Source organism: Lynx canadensis, chromosome F1 (genome assembly GCF_007474595.2).
Source record: "Lynx canadensis isolate LIC74 chromosome F1, mLynCan4.pri.v2, whole genome shotgun sequence".
Lineage (NCBI taxonomy): Eukaryota > Metazoa > Chordata > Mammalia > Carnivora > Felidae > Lynx > Lynx canadensis.
Window position 1 is genome coordinate 16,997,550 of NC_044319.2, and position 17,024 is coordinate 17,014,573.

Genomic DNA, 17,024 nt, shown 5'->3' on the forward strand with positions numbered 1-17,024 from the left:
GGCTGTAAGTGCCAAGAAACAGCGATGATAGCAGCGACAGCTTTCTTCCAAAGATCGTTGGCCTCAAATGGAGATTGCACTTGTTCTCACAGGGCACCATATTGAATGTCATGACCTGCCACCATGCTCTGGAAAAGCCTTGATTCGATGTCTTTCTGACACGTCTTGGTGTTCGTGAATTGATACCATTTGTTTGGTAATTTCTGGTTGCTGAGCCGACTGAGTAGAGTATGCGTGTGTGTAGCAACTCACTACATACATCACTGTTATTACTGCAAAGGTCTCTCCCTGTTTCTTCCTAGAGGGAGGAACTCCCTTGACTCGCTTTTTTCTTCCTTCCCTGAGCCTGGGTTGTTGCCACAATTGAGGCTGAGGGGGCCAAGAGCTGCCATCTCCAGTATCTGCAGTGGAGCAGCAGACGATCCAACTCAGTGCAAGTATGTTGAGTGACCACTGGGTGCCTGAAGCCCTTCTCTCCATTCTGAGGCTTTCCCAGATAATGCTGCCTAGTAAGAAACAGAAACCTGCCAACTACCTGGGTAAGGAACTCCAAACTGAACGAAAGATGTAGACTGTGAACTCAAGGAATTTATTTTTTGTTGGGGGAAATGGAGGAGCATGAAAGAAGAACGACGAAGCATGACTAGTTAAGTGTCCAAAGGGAAATGCAAACACATGGTTATGGAAGCAGCCAGGAGGAAGCTGTTAATTCCAGTGAGAGATCTAGGCAAGGCTTCACAGAAGGGGTGATCAGGGTGGGCACCTACAGGGAGAACAGGATGATTAAAATGTAGGGAGAATGGGAGTAAAGGGATTCCAGCTGCTCTTGAAAGAATCTAATCAAGGTGGCCCAGATATGGAGCCTCCAACCCCCCCCTATTACCACGGCAACACGCCAACAACTCATTCCAGCCCGCCCTCCCTTAGAGCTCTTCTGGGCCAGCCACTCCAAACTCCAGTGGGTGCCATTCCAGCGAGCTGCCTGGCCCAAAGTGAGGGTTCCTCGGGGTTGTGGCCTGAGGAGGAGGGCTGCCTACTGGGAAACTTACTCTCCATCCCACACCTCCTCACCTATTATGGCTTGAATGCCCAAGGGCAACGCTGGGGGTGGCCGATGATGTGCTGGGCCCAAGGACCTCCAAGGGTTGTTTTCCAAGTTCAACCACGAAGGCAGATTGTTGTGTAAGAAAACTTGATGTGGCTTGTGGGTTTCGGCCTCCTTCCCTCTCCACTCCAGACTCTCCACTCCAGACACAATTTATTCCTTTCCATATTCTTTAATTTGGTACTACTACTGATTTCAAATCTGGAGTCACAAGGTAACCAAAGCCAGTTCCAGCTGGCACAAGTTCAAAGGGATCTCTCTATCTCTCTCTCCCTACACACACACACACACACACACACACACACACACACACACACTTAGTAGTTAGCCTACCCCTGTAGCAATTCTGCTAATGTTTAATTTTTTTTAATGTTTATTTTTGAGAGAGAGAGACAGACAGACGGAGTATGAGTGGGGAAGGGGCAGAGAGAGAGGAAGCCACAGAATCCGAAGCAGGCTCCAGGCTCTGAGCTGTCAGCACAGAGCCTGACACAGGGTTTGAACCCACAAACCGTGAGATCATGACCTGAGCCAGAGCCGGACACTTAACCGACTGAGCCACCCAGGCAACCCAATACTGCTAAACATTTATAGAAGAAGGTTTGTGGAAACCAAGTGGGATTTTTGCCCAAGCAGGCCAAACCCAAGCCACAGGCTGCAAACTGGAAGCCCGTGAGGTAGATGTGACCAGAGACCAGTGACTGGATTTCTAGTTTCACATCACATCCTCCCCCCACCCCCATGCCACCTGCGTTACTCTTTTGGGTAGACCCATCTGGATGGAAGCCTGCCCCTCCTCCATTCACTAGCTGTCTGACCTCAGAAAGTCCTCAGCAGTAAAAACAGGGTAAGAGTAGAATTGGGGTCATAGGTCCACTGTGGAAATAGGATGAGTTAAATAATCTGTATAACGTGTAAAACAGTGCCTGGCACAAAGTAAATGTTCAAGAAGTGTTAGCTTTGTCCACCAGGCCCTGGAGGCATTTGAGCTTGTGATCCCTGCAATGATTCAATGGTGGGGGGTTCAAGGGTGCGGAGGGACATGCAGGCCACGGTGTAGCATGGAAAAGCACCCCTTGCTATTTCTGGCACAGCCAGTGAGGAACACTCTGGCCTGTTAAGCTGTGCAAAGACTGACCTGTGTGTAGCCCCTGCGGGAGAGGGGTGACAGAAAGGAGGCTCTGGTGGCCTGGGGGCTTTTTCTGGAATCCTGGTTTATATAGAGATCTATAACTCTATGTCTTCCCCCCGCTGCTGCCTCACCTGCCTGACAACCAGTGGAGATGATCGTGTGCTCTGTACAGATGCTGTGCTACGTCTACTTTCCCACAGGACTGTATTTGAGCTCTCTACCTGAGAGCTTTTCCTCTAGGAGTCCCCACTGCTTAGTGTTAGCACATAGTAGGTGCTCAGCGTTTGTCGAATGGTTAACAAACTGACTGGTTATGATTTTGGAGGATGGAAAAGAACCAGAATTAAGAACGCCTGTGTGAAGGCTAAGGTGTTATCTCCTCTGGGCCCAGGCGCCCACACTCATCACTGGCACTGGAGGCCTGGTATCTCTATGAGCTTTGCACAGGCCTCTGCAGGGCCAGGCCATCCAGGGGCATAGCAGGTGGGGCTACAGCAGGTTGAGGGGTCCAGGACCAGGGCCTGTGCGGAACAGGAAGGTCTTGCAGTGGGTGGAGCCCAAAGCAGTGGTTTCCCGCTTAGGCAAGTGGGTCAGAGCCTGGACAGCCAACCGGCCAGGGATGGAGGAGGTGGCAGAATGTTGAGAATGGCGCGGTCTGGGCGATGGGTGAAGAGCTGGTGGCCCTCAAGAGCAGAGATCCCAGGACAGACTCTAATCCCAGGGAAGAGGCTGTTTCTCCCAGGTCTGCATGAGAGGGGCAGGATTTGCTCGCAGGTGCTCACAGGTTCCTAGATGGAAGGTAGATCTGGACTTGCTGTTTTTTGTTTTTTGTTTTTTAATTCCCTGTGGCCTCTAGTGTATATAGTGTCACGCACACACAGAGTTTTTGAGAAATGTGTACGGAAATGCAGCTAGACGCACACTGGGACTGTTTCTGCCTTCTAAATCGAGGCCTCCAAGCCTCCTAAGAGTTTTTTACAATTTTCCTTTTGCAAAGAGGAGCTGAAGGTGCCTGGCCAAAGGCAACTGAAGGCGGCCAAACCTCACTGACGATCTCCAAGACAGAGGAGTGAGAATTACCAACTGGGGGCTGGGGGGGGGGGGGGAAGGGCGAGTCTAGATCTCTCTCCATGAAGCTGCTGTTTCTTGTACCTGCTGGCTGAGACCCAGCATGGCCATACGCTAGGAGTCTCTGAAGCAACAATACAATCTCAAGGTGAATGGACAAATTTTGATTTTAGAAAGTGGCTTACCGGGTTCATTTAATTTCTTCTTTAGAATCCCATGCAACCCTAGGGCCTCCTCACCTGGGCATGCCAAGATCTCCTCATAATGCCCTTTGCACGACTTCCCGCCCCTCCCCCCACCTTTCCCGTCTTCTCATGTACATGGTGCCCACGCAGATATCACAGAGAACCACACAAGCCATTGTAGGCCTTTTCTCACCTTCTCTCCCTGATGCCCGGGCCATATCTGAATTGGGAAAGCCTATGAGTTGAAATGCAGGCCCTTTTTGGAGTCGTGTTAACAGGGTGACAGGGGCTGGATGTTCCAGCTGCAGAAGCACACGTTTATTAACCTGTGTTTGATGAGCAGCTACCATGTGCCAGCGACCGTGCAGTGGGAATTTAATGACCAAGTGGTGGTGCCCAAGGGTGATGGTGGAGGGTCAGACCTTACCAAGGGTCACAAAAGTTTATACATAAAATAACACACTTCGATCTTATCTCTTCTGGGAAGTCTGTCACCTGCAGCTGGGCTAAGTGGTTTCCCTCTGGGTCCTGTGGGTCCCTGTTGTGACACCTCTCATAGCATTTCCTACACTGCGTCGTGATTGCCTCTTTATCTATCCGTCTGCCAAAATGGACTGTGAGCTCCTGATTCATTATTGGTGACAGCTGCAGAGTTTCTTTGTAGGCTAGGCTAATGCATGACCCTCTGGAGCCAAGGGAAGAGCACTTAGCTTTCAATAGAGACCTCAGTTTCCTCATCTGTAAAACAAGGAGAGTAAGTGCACTGTCCTGAACACTAAATGAGAGGAAGTAGATGAAGCATTTAATGCAATGCCCGGCACGATGCAGACTGTGCTCCATAAATGTTGCTGTTGTTATGTTAGTTACTTCCTACTCAGTCACACCAAGGAGAGTTTATCGTTTGTCCAAACAGTTTCTTTCTCAAGCAGACAAATAACCTCATCTCTAGGACAACAAGGAGCAGAGTTTGATATCCTTCATTAAAGCATAAGATCAAAGGTAACAAATAAGAGACTAGGGATAGGATAGTATGCTTACTTAATATGCATATTATCATCAAGAAAGGATGTTGATCAAAATGTGGGAAAAGGCAAAACAAAATGATAAACATAAAATAACCATATGATTCAGCAATTATACTCCTAGGTGTGTACCCCAAACAACTGAAAACAGGCACTCAAACAAATCCTCGTACATGCACGTTCACAACACCAAAAGACAGAAACAACCCAAATGTCTATCAACAGACGAATAGAGGGGCACCTGGGTGGCTCAGTCAGTTAAGCGACCAACTCCTGATTTTGACTAAGGTCATGATCTCCCAGTTTGTGGGTTCGAGCTCTGATTCAGGCTGTGTTGACAGTGTGGAGTCTGCTTGGGATTCGCTCTCTTTCTCTCTTTCTCTCTGCCCCTCTCCCGCACTCTCTCTCTAAAGTGAAAATAAATAAATAAATAAATAAATAAATAAATAAAAATTAAAAAATAAAATAAAATGGTTAATTGTATGTCATGTGAATTTCACCTTCATAGAAACTTGGGGGGGAGGTAAAGCAAAATTTCTTGAAAGCTCATAGATGGTAAATGGAAAACAATGATATAGTTCCTATTATTAATTGTTTAAGATGTATAAAATGGCATTGATTCTTCTTTTAGTGTGTATTTATTCATTCATTACAATACCAAATGTTGAATGATCACATATTTCAATGGTGGAGATTCCTTATTGAAGGAATACTGTTGTTTTTTTTTTTAAGTTTATTTATTCATTTTGAGAGAGGGAGAGAGAGACCGTGTGTGAGTGGGGGCAGGACAGAGAGAGACAGAGAGAGAGAGAGAGAGAGAGAGAGAGAGAGAGAGAATCTGAAGCAGGCTCTAGGCTGTCAGCCCCAACGTGGGGCTCAAACCCACAAACCATGAGATCATGACCTGAGCTGAAATCAAGAGTCAGATGCTTTACCAACTGAGCCATCCAGGCGCCCCAGGAATAATGTTTTTAAACCACTGAAGACTTATTCCTGGAAAATGTCAGTCAGGAACATCAGACCTCCTTCCCCATGTGGCACATGCTCTGTGACTGAGTCCCTGTCCCTTGTCCCAGACAGGGTGGAGGGAAGACTCAGTGCCTCTGTCTGGAAATGAGATATTCCTTCCATGGCCAGCTGTGAAAATCTGTGCCATTCGTCCATTGGAAACCCAGTAAAAATCATCTTTTCCTCAGAGGGGTCAATAATATCCTTGTGAAAATCTATGAAGAGCACGGTAGTTGGAAATCAGCAAAGTATACTAAGGCACTCAGCACATCATTGTCTTTTTTCTGAATGAGGGAAGGCTCTGGGCCAAGTATCCCACAGGGCAGGAACTGAGTTTCTAATTCAGAAACCAGGAGAGCACTGGGCAGGTCATGTCTGGACCGTGTGGGGTGCAAACGGATTCCCCTCTCCCAGAGGAGGTTTCATTTTGGGACAGTGTGGGTCACACATGTGATGAGCCTGGAGGTTTTACTCTAGACCACCGCTGTGCTGTACTGGCAATTGCTACTCAGTAGATGGTGGGCCTTGGGCGGGAGGAAAGTTTCAGGTCAGAAGTAGAAGGCAGAGAGAGAAGGGAGGGTGCGAGCCTCAGTCATTTACAAGAAAGGGGCTCCATGGATGGGGGAAGTCTGCAGGGCTGGCCTTAAGAGCTGTGTGTTCTCTTTCAGCTTTGCTACTTTTTGTCACATCGTGTCGAATAAACAATTGCGATGTGCTCATAAAACAACCTGCCGGGTGTGGGGGCCGGGGGTGGGGGGGGAGGGGGAGTGTAGCATGACAGTCAAATTGCATGCCTCAAATTCTTAGCACCACTGTTGAACAAATGGCTACTGAGAGCCTAGCATGCACACTAGAAATCTGAAGGAACCGACAAAGGTTGGATGAACGTGTTTTCTCCCAGTCCCGAATCATCGGGAAGGTTACTTTGTCCTATATGGTTCCTGGGTGATGTTAGGCCACTGGACACGAGTGGCCCGATGGAGCCTCCAGGCTATGGCCAGGGCTTTTACAGCAGAAGAGCTTCTGAGAGCCCACACTTTGTCCCACTGGTGGAGGTGCAGAAGATTCTAAGATTAGAAACCAAGGCCAGAAGGGCAGACTCAGATCCTCACTCAGGTTGGAGAGGGAAAAACACGTTCCTGGCTTGCACTGAAGCATTCTCTTCTCTTTCCACGGGGGCCATGGCCGCATGCCACGTAGGCTAAGACGTGTCCACTGTGCGCCATTCTGTTTCCATAACACAGCGGCTAAGACAACTTTGCGTCCTCCATCGCTTCTTTCACTGACCTTAACCCCAGTCAAGGGGTTAACTTACTTAACCAGCTTCCGCACCATCTCTAAACTTGTGTACCTTCTCAGGATAACCTGAAGACTAAAAATACTATAACATGCAACTACCCTCCTTGCCGTTATATTTTTCCCCTGTCTTCTGCCACTTTTCTTTTGTGACTCGCTTGGGAAACTAAAGAAGTTGCTGATGCACTTTCCTGAAGCCTATCCAGCTTGAAATCAGGAGTGTATCTGAGGAGAATAAAAGTCAACTGAAAGACATCCTAACGGGAAGAAACTGTAGATGGTTAAGAGCAAAGGCAAGTTCACAAAGGTTTACAATCACAATCTTCAATTTTGACCAAGAACGACAGCGATGATTAGGATTTCTTTCATCTCTTAGCAACAAACTCCATGGAGCAGCTTGCTTACAATCGTGGGAGCAAGTCTTTTGCCAGGGGCTGGGATTTGGTTTGGACACTGCTGTGGCCCCGTGGGAGTTGCCCCGAGAAAGAAATCTTGTGTTTGCGTGAGGTTCATTTTGGAACCAGGCTACGTTGAGGCCCACTCATGTCCCCAGGCGGTGCTCTGCTCGGATGGCGCAGGCCCATGTGGGGGGAAAAGTCAGAAACCTGAGCTGGTCTGTGGCCCTGGGGACTGCCCTTCAAAGAATTGGCTGTTGATTTTCCTCTTGCCGCATAAAGAGGGAAAAAGTCTATCTGCCTCTGTTTTCTCTCTCTTACAGTGCCCGTGATGAGTCTCATGAGCTTTTGTTACTCACCCCGGTGCCTTTCTCATGGAACGGGAAAGAGTAAATCAATATTGGATGTTTAGTGTTGACCTGTCCGATGGTCTTGAAACCATCCTCACAACAAGTTTAATGAAACACAAAAGGGGTTTCAGTCAATTTTGACACCCAGTGCGGTCCCCCTTTTTTGAGAGGTGTTTGGGAATTTTTGAGAAAACGTTAAGGACTGAAGTTGAGCAAACAGAAGTGTTGGGTATGGTAGGGAGATGCCTTAAAAGAGGAGACCCGCCCCCATCTCTGGAAGATCTGCTCCTGGTGGCTGGAGCCTGCTGGAGGCTGCTTGGGGGAGGGCTTAGCCTTCCAGCCTCTTCATTCTGCATCTCTGCCAGTGTTTGGGTGCCTGAGTGTGAGGTCCAGAAGGTCCAGGTGACGGAAACCCTAGAGAGTGTCTGCTGTTCCTGAACAGAGAGAGACAGAGCTTGGGTTCTGGTCACTCCCTTAATCAGCTGTTGAGCTGGGGACACACTTCGCCTCCCTGAACATCAGTTCGCTCACCTGTGAAGTAAGGGGCGGGCTGGCTTATTTCAAAGTGTTTTTCCGTTTGAAGTTTTTGAGCCTGTGGTTATTTTTTTCTTTTGCTCATCAACAGCCATCCCTTCTCAGAAGTCTGTTTAGTTGAAAGTTTGGGTGTCGGCTTTACTGTGTTGGACGACGTTAGGGTTCCTTAGTCGGGACAGAAGAAAACCATAGATACGCCTAAGCCATGAACCGATGCTCAGATTCAAGGTCAGTGCTGGTTTAACCAGCACCTTGGTGAGGATTGGAAAGAAAGCTTCCTTTCTGAGTGGGCCCAGTGCAAGCGGGGCAGGTCCGTGGCCCGGTAAGTAGAATACTGGCTGCTTTCAGCCATGAGCTCCCAGGAATCCTTGTGCTGTGCACGACCTGCATAAACATTCACTTCTTTGGGCTCTGGCCACTGTAGGTAAGGAGTAAAAGGACAAGTAGCCAGAGTAGATGCATGCCATTCATATGACGGAAGGAGACTTTTATAATTGCTGCCTTAAAATATTTCATACAGTTAAAAAGCTGCAAGTCTGGGCCGAAGATCCTCCCCAGATCTTACACCTACACAGTTCAGGGTAAGTTGGTAGCTTCAAGAGGGAAGATTAGTAATAATAATAAAACAACTTACATTTTTATAGAACCTTGCAATTTATGGAGCACATTAAATGTAACTTTCTTTTTCAATTTGATTCTGATTTCTGATTCAATTTGCCCTGGTGAGTAATAATTATTCCCATTTCAAATATAAGGGAAACGAAGCTGGGAAATTCAAAGACTTGTCCAAGGTCAGCTAATAAGTGGTCAAGACAAGAATTGAATCCATGTCTGTCTACTTCCAAGTTCAAGGTTTTTTTTTTTTTCCTTCCACACTGGGTCACATAATTTCCTGATCTGAGCCATGGCAGTCAGACCTCAAGTACTGTTCAATAAGGGTTTAAAATTTTCTCTGGCAAAGTCATCCTTCTTGTTTTAATGATGGTAGGACTCTCCCACACAGGTGTATTACTAAACTTGGGGTATGTGTTCTGGGAGGTCTTGGCAGATCTCACAGTTGAGCTAGAGTGTTCATTTTTCATATGATGAAGTGATTCCTAGGGATTCACTTGTTTGGTTAAATGCATCTGTGTGCCACTAATGCAGGGTCGTCTCCAACATTTTAGAATTTTAGATATCACCTGCAAGGCATCCTGGGAAGGCCTTAGAAGTCTAGAGAGTCACTGGCAAGTCACCATATGGTATAAAAATAGTATCTCCAGGCCAATGAGTACTGGCCAAATCCAAGATTCTTCAGTGTCAACATGGTCTCACGGATAGCGTTATTACAGGCTCCTTTAGCCACCCTTCAACACTGCTTTTATGCAAGTCAGGGATAGTTAGTTTTTTTTTTTATGCTTATTTATTTATTTTGAGAGAGAGTGTGAGTGGGGGAGGGGCAGGGACAGAGGGAGGGAGAGAGAATCTTAAGCAGCCTCCACGCTGTCAGCAGAGAGCCCGATGTGGGGCTTGAAGCACCAAGCTGCAAGATCATGACCTGAGCTGAAACCAAGAGTTGGACGCTTAATCTACTGAGCCACGCAGGCGCCCTGCTGCCTCCATCTCTCCCTGAGCCCCAGACCTGAATAGCCACTGCCTACCAGAAATCTCCTGGGCACCTCCTGGGCATCTCTTGGGTACATCCGTCCTAAATGTGTGTGAAGTGTTAATTGCCACAATCCATTTCTCAAGTCCACTGCTCCCTTAGTTCCTATGGTTTCCATTCTGGACATCACAGTGCACCCCCCCAACCCCAGCTCCACACCTTATAATCATCCTCTTTTCCGCTCACTCCTCCTCTACCCTGTTCACTTGGTCAGGATGTACTTTGACTCTAACTTTGTAAACATCACTAGCATCCATTCCCTTCCTTTAGTTCCCACTGCCATGATCTTAGTTGAGGTCCTCCTTATCTCTGCCTCCCATCTCTCCAAGCTAGCTTGCATCTGGCCTTTAGTTCTCTTTCCAAACACAAATCTGACCACACCCTTTCTCTGCTTAAATACCAAAACCACGACTTCCTTAGTATAGTAGTGTAAGTCCCATTACTCACAGTTCCCCCAACATGCCCTTGACTTTGAATATACTCTTCCCGCTGCCTGAAATACCCTTTCCCTAATCACTCCTAATCATTTCCAACACCTTGCTCATCCATCACTTCTGCAGTGTTGACTTCCAGATAATTCCTAGGGGAGTTTATCACTCTCTCCTTTGGGTTATTTCAGTGTTCTGTAGCTACTGTTACTGTAATGTGTATTATTCTGAACCATATTTGTTTCTGTGTCTCGTGGCATTTACTGGATTGTGGGTCCTCAAAAGCAGAAATTATCTCATTACCTTTGGATTCCAAGGTCCTGGAACACTGCCTATCACACAGTAGGTACAGAAACTGCTGCAGGAATGGGTGGGGAGGGGAATGGATGTTCACCCCTCTTTGATGAGGTCAGTAACTTAGCTTGCTGGGTGCCCATTATTCCCTTGAGTTAAATATTCAGAGAAACGGGCAGAAATCATTCTGACTTTATTCTATAGGCTAGATATTGACAAAGCATGGAGGCTGGAGAAACATCTGTTCTGTCATGCATTCCTCTCCTCTATTGTATCTTGGGTGGGAATGGGGAGCCAGAATTTCAGAAGAAATGAAGGACTTGATCAGATTTTCCTGCACAGCTGGCCAGCACTGGGCAAAGGGAAGGCACATCAGACTAGGAGGTTGATGGTAAGACCCTTGCTGAACTCTTTGGGTGGAAGTTGACAAACTGTTTGTAAAAGGGTTAGGAATGAGATGCATCAGTGGTGCTTTTCAGACCTGTTCCTTAGAACTCAAGGCTCTCCCCATTACCAACCGGACTTCAAAATGAGGGCTCCTTCAAATTAGCTTCAGATTCTTCCAAACTTTAGCTGAGTGAATGAACTGCACCAGCTTTGAAGGAAGGTGCTGCTGAGATGCTCAAGTGCATTTACCGGCACCACCCCCTGTCCCCCCTTCCCCTTCCTTATTGAACAGAATCCGAGAAGCAGTCCTGCAAGGTAGCTAGAATGCGGGCCGCCAGCATTCTTTGTGAAATTAGGGCAATTCTTGTCTGCTTCGGTTTCCCTTTCGGTTAGGCAGGACTGCTGTTCCCACCAGCAAAACATCTATAGTTTATTTAACTCAATCACTACACAATGTATTCCTGTGAAGCTCTTGGAAATACTAGGGAAACAGGTCTTTTTGTGTCCTTTACCTTCATGGGTGGTCTGGGGGGATGGGGTGCTGGGAGTAGGACCATTTAGAGACTCAAAGAAATTAGGAAGCAATCTGTGTCACAGTAAATCCCCTGGAGGCTTGGAGACTAGCAGCCAGGTTCCCACTCCACACCTGGCTCCACGCCATATTTTCGTTTTGGCCAGTTTCTTAGCCCCGTTGAAAATTTGGCTTCACTTAGCATAATTTAGAAACATCTAAGCCTGAGTGCGTTTTAGTGGGTTTCAGGCCTTGACTTTTTTTTCAGTAGCAAATAGAATGTCCCCCGGTCCCAAAGCTCCTACTGGCAGCTTTGTCAACTGGAGTAAGAGAACTCCACCCCAACCGCCACCCCCAACCCATGTGGACTCAGCCCAGAAGCAGATGTCAAGCTGCTGAGAATCCTCCCAAGAAGGGAAACAAACTAGAACCGAAGTTGTGAAGGGCCAAGAGGCTATTTAGAAACGATCCTGGAATCTCACTGATCTCTGGGGCTGGTCTCCTCCTTGCAAAGAACGAAAGTGAGCGGGAAGTTCCCTTCCAAACAGAGGGCAACTTAAAACACACACACACACACACACACACACACACACACACACACACACACACAGTCTGACACACATACACAGTCTGGAGACTTACCTCGCAGTCCACCGGAGGGCTTCCTACAGGCGCGGTGGCGCCGGGGTCTGGCGTGGCCCGTCTGACAGCAGGGGTCCCGGCGGAGGTCAAGGTCCCTGTGCGGAAGCCCGCCCCCCTGCGGAGCCAGGTGCGGCGCGGAGGGGTAGGTGGGGGCCGGGCGCCGAGCGTACCTGCCCTCACCACGAGGAAAGCCCCCTGTGCGTTCTTTGCCCTCCCGAGGCTGGAGCCTCACATTTCTGAGGTTTCGCTCCAACTCCGTCCTGCCCCTGATGTCAGAGACACAACTTCCTGAATCAGACGCGCCCTCTCTCCCGCCGCCTGGGCTCGGCCCCAGCTCCCCGCCCGGGGCCCACAGACCGCTGGTGCCCTTGGACTCGGCGCCCCCGCCCCGACGCGCCCTCCCCCCGCGGCCCCCGCCCCGCCACTACGTGTGGGTGCCCCACCGGTTCCGGAACACGCCTCCTACGGGACGCGCCACTCGCCTCCAGAGCCCGTCTCCAGTCCATTTCTCAGACGCACCAGGTTCCTGGGGACTTGAGAGGATTCAGGGATTCAGGGGGGGAACTTGGGCTGCTGTGAAGACAGCCCAGTGTTGCCTAAGGGAGCGGCCTTCTTGGAAGGGGGGGGTGGAAGGCATCTGGGAGGGAGGCCCTGGGACAGACTGGGTGAAGGCTCCCATGCCTTATCTGGACAAACAAAGCGACCGGCTGCCCTAATCAATCGCTGCGGGCTTGGTGGGAGAGGGTGTACGCAGTCTTTGGGCCGCTCACTGAAGGCGTTGAGGAAGACTGCACCATCACGAGTTGTCAGAGCAGAGATGGAGGGGGAAACTGCCTGCAGAAAATTCTCAGAGATTCCTCCCTCTCATCCTCAGTTGCCCTCCATCCAGTTTTTACTCTGATGTCCATGGGTCCGGTTTCGAGTACCTGGAACGCTAGAAAATGAAAGGGCCTATGCCAATGTTGGGTGAGGGACTCGAGACTCGAAGCTTCTGGTGACCCGTGGTAGGGAGCTTGTTCAGTGTCTCCAAGGTTACTGGGGGCAGGCAGGGGACGGGGTGATGCCAGGACCTGGCCCTGGAGGGGCCCTCTCTGAGTCATCTGGGTGAGTTTTTCCATGACATGTGCCTCAGGTGCTGCCCTCTTGACTGTATTTGCAGGTGCTCAGGGACCAGGTGCCAGGTGCTGAGCCGTGTCTTGCCCTCTACCTACTGTGCTTGAGGGCTGGTGTTCATGTGGGCATTAAAATGACTGTTTTGCAGTTAACTATCTCCACTGAGGAACAAGAGATCCATTTGTGTGAGTACCGGAGAAACCAAATGGCTCTCAGTTGAAAGGCCAAAGAGAAAACCCTGCCCTTTAGTCAGAAATGCCAAGAATGATTAAGGAAAGAGGGGGGAATTGTTTTCTTCCAATGGAAGGAGATTAGATGAGACTCTTTTCCCAGAAATCCAGGTGGAGTGAACTCAGTGTAGGTCGGAACAGGAAGGGAGAAGACAGGTTCCAGAAGCAAGTGGGCTTAACAAGCAATTGGGTAGCATCAGCAGAAATGGGAAGATTGGGCTTGCAAGGTTGCTTGCAAGTGTCCAGACTCAGGGGCTTCCCTCAGTTGATGTGTTCCCCATGTTGTCAGAAGCTCCATCTGGAATCATACTTTGAGCCTGCAGATGTCTAAGTATGTAGAATTGATCCCTCTAACACTCCTGGAGCTTACAGCCAGGGTATAGAATCCGAGGGTATTGAGGAAGACAGGAAGGGGTGGGGGGTGGGGCTGGTAGTGAGGCCTTGAATGCTGGCCAAAGGATTGGAGAATGGATATTTCCTTCCACCTGCAGGAAGGGCACAGCCACTGTGCCGGGAGGTTTGCACATATCATGGAATCTTTCACAACGCATTTAGGAGATGTAGTATTCTCCTCATTTTACGGGGAAACAGGTTCAGAGAAGTTAAGTAACTTCCTCTGCATCACATAACTAATAGATACTGGAGCCCAGATTTGAGTTCCAGTGTTTCCAAACTCCCAGTCTGTCCTCTTACTCTATCATCCAGTAAAGGAGGAACTCGCTTCTGGGAAGGAAATCCACGCTTGCCCAAAGGTAATGTTCAGGCCAGGAATGAGGCCTTTGGAGGGAAGGCTACAGAAAAAGCTTTTCTGGATATCTAGAGCAATGTTACAGATTGGCTGTGGCCTGAGTGACGATTATTTAGGATTGCCTTTAAGAAAAAACAGGAAGAAACTAAACAAGAAAAATGGAGGCAACTGACTTGAGCTGAGGGCTTCACAGACATGGTTGCCAATGGGAGAAAGAAAATCAGGGGCCTATCCATTACGTGGTATCTCTGTGATATTTCAGTTAAACAAGGAAAGCCAACAGCTTCTGTGGCAGAGAAATCAGTGACTCATAGGTGAGCAAGATGGCGGACTGACTCACATTTGGTTGCCAAGGCTGCCCGGTCTGTTGAGGGACTGACTCTACTTGGAAGATGCAATCATGGCAGAAGAAAAGGAGTGGGCATCTGGCCAAATGTTCTCAGTCTGGGTGGATGATGTATCCCTTACTAAAAAGCAGGTTAGAGCACCCACATTCTATTTTATTCTCTTGGCAGTTAAATCCTAATTCTAATGAACTCATAAACAGCCCCAGGCAACCACAGTGCTGTTACCTCTTGCTTAATCCTCATTATTTCTTACGTTTTCCATAAAGATTTTTGAAGGTGGTCAAGGGGTTAGTGGGCTCTAAATGGAGTGAAACAGAACATTAACATCTAATTAAAAAAAAAAAGCCAAAATAAGCAGATTATGTGACGTGAGACTGAAAATTTGAGTGATCGCCCCCTACTAAGTTTAGCACATCAGTATGTTGGGGACAAAAGACTTCCTTGTCTGTGCTGTGAAAATCACTGGGGCATTTAGTATATAGCCATAGCCTGCTGTGAACATGAGGACTGACCACACTTGCTTTTCTTGCTTGGCAATGCTGTTTTAGACAGGTTGACTTGCACTATTGGCCAGCATCAATCCACTTTGAGCTGCCTGTGGACACTTTCCCATCGGTTTGCAAATGCCCTGAGTCTAGAAGACATGTCGAATATAATACGTTTGTATATTTGGGCTACCCCCAATGGGCATGTTCTTCAGGTATGGAAAATATTAAATTAAGAATCTTATCTTGCTCTCCCCTCCAACTGTGGTGTATTCTTGCCTGTGACACTTGGCCGAGGATCTAGAATCATAAACGGGGCTATAGAAAGTTACTGAATGCCGGCCTGGATGCTCCGAGGGACTGACTAGAAATCAGAAGGTCTGTTGACAAGGCACAGGCTGTCAGGAGGGAATGATCTGCCTATAAATGGTGTGGGTAAGATGAGTGCAGACTTGTTCATCAGATCCTGAAATGTAACAGCATCTTGGAATCATGAGAGAGGCAAGTTCAAGACAAGTCAGTGGAAATACTACACCACGCAGCAGGTAATGAATTTATGGACTGGATTATCTCCCAGAGGGGGCACAAGCTGGCAACATAGATGGATTCCAAAAAGGCTTGGACAGACGTGTGAATGGCAGAGCTGTAAAGGAGAACTTGAGGAAGCTAAGATCTGCTCCATGTGGTTGGGATTTCAGGGTGGCCCTTACACTGTGCATATGCGGGGTCTTTGTGGACAACTGTCTTGGCCTTGATAGAGCTTGGATTTGAGCCAGTTGGCAATGCCAATGTTACCTGCCCAATTGTACAGTTTCTGTGGCCTTTACCTCACGAAGGCAGCAAAACCTTGTTCTTTTAACCTCAGCCAAGTATTTTCTGCAGATACTGTCTATTATTTTTAGTCTCGTGCATGTTCAGCTTAATTATAGCCATTCTAAGAAAGTATTTCCTCTGCTCCCCTTACAGCCCTTTTAAAAGGCGCTGCTTTTTCATTTTGGCTTTGGACTTCTAAACAGATTTAGAGAGCCTGTTTTCATACCAGTTATTATATTTACCTCTTGTGATTAGATTTCTGTTCAGACTTTCCCTTCTAAACTGTTGAATTCTGACATAAGTTAGTCTAATTATGAAATCTCCTCTAAAAAGAGCAGTGACAATATACTTTTCTTGGGAACTCTTTTCAATGCAACACCCAAAATGTCTTCAGTGCTGCATCCGGGTTGCCAGGAAAAATGTTACTTTTACGGCTATAGCTGCAAATCTTGGCACTGGGGAAAGTTTAGGAAATTCTTGGATGTCTCCCTTGATAATCCACATGTCTCCCCTTGCATACGTGTCCCAACACTGCATGCGCTTTGTGCTTTCTTCAGTGCTCCTGTAGATTCTAGAGCTACAGCACCTTGCCCAACCCCTTCCATTACTAGGGCTGATGTGGCTGGGGACAGGTGCTGGCTTGGAAAGCACTTTGTTTATACCTCTGGGGCATGAAGGGGTTCTGTTTTCGTTTTCTGTTTCTGGTGCACAGCCCCTCACAATGTGTCTTGAAAGCTATTTTTATAGCACTGTCTCTGGCTGTTGCAAACTGGCCGGCACTACCGTTCAGTGCTCTTTCTGGGGATTCAGCATTGGCTTTGTTCAAATGTAAGCAGCAGGCCTCTGGATTCCATTTTCCTGGCAGGGGTCTCAGGGCCAGAGCAGAGCCCCACAGAGTTCTCATTCTGCCTCTCTTTGTGGTTCCCCTTGTCCTCTGCTCTTCTCTTGGGGACAGGTTTACGTATCGATTTACTGAGTGAGCCCATTGTGTGGGTTTCATATAGATTTACATGCACTAGATAAAACATTTCTTGCCATTGTGTCAGCAAGACGTCTGGGAAACCCCAGCCTGCCCTGCCCAGCACATTCATTCTGGCAGAAGTTTTTGTGAAGGCTGAAATTGTTTATTCCTCTTGCCTGGAGGGCCCATAAAGTAACTGTGCCTTTGAAGTTTGCTTCCTTAAGTAGCTCAGTGACTCAGAATGTCAACTTTGCCACCAACAAACTTCCTCTCCCTAGGCTGACTTTTCCATAACAGGTAAAAGGAAGGGCTGACAGAAATATAT

General features: G+C 48.0%; 1 protein-coding gene across 1 annotated transcript in view; it reads right to left on the reverse strand.

Annotated features, from left to right (window-relative positions):
• KIAA0040 (KIAA0040 ortholog) overlaps window positions 1-12,301 on the reverse strand; it is a 47,271-nt gene extending 34,970 nt beyond the window's left edge. The window contains exon 1 of the mRNA XM_030303386.2: window positions 12,003-12,301. The gene's annotated coding sequence lies outside the window, so the exon portion shown is untranslated. The remainder of the gene's footprint in view (window positions 1-12,002) is intronic.
• Between the last annotated feature and the right edge of the window lie 4,723 nt (window positions 12,302-17,024).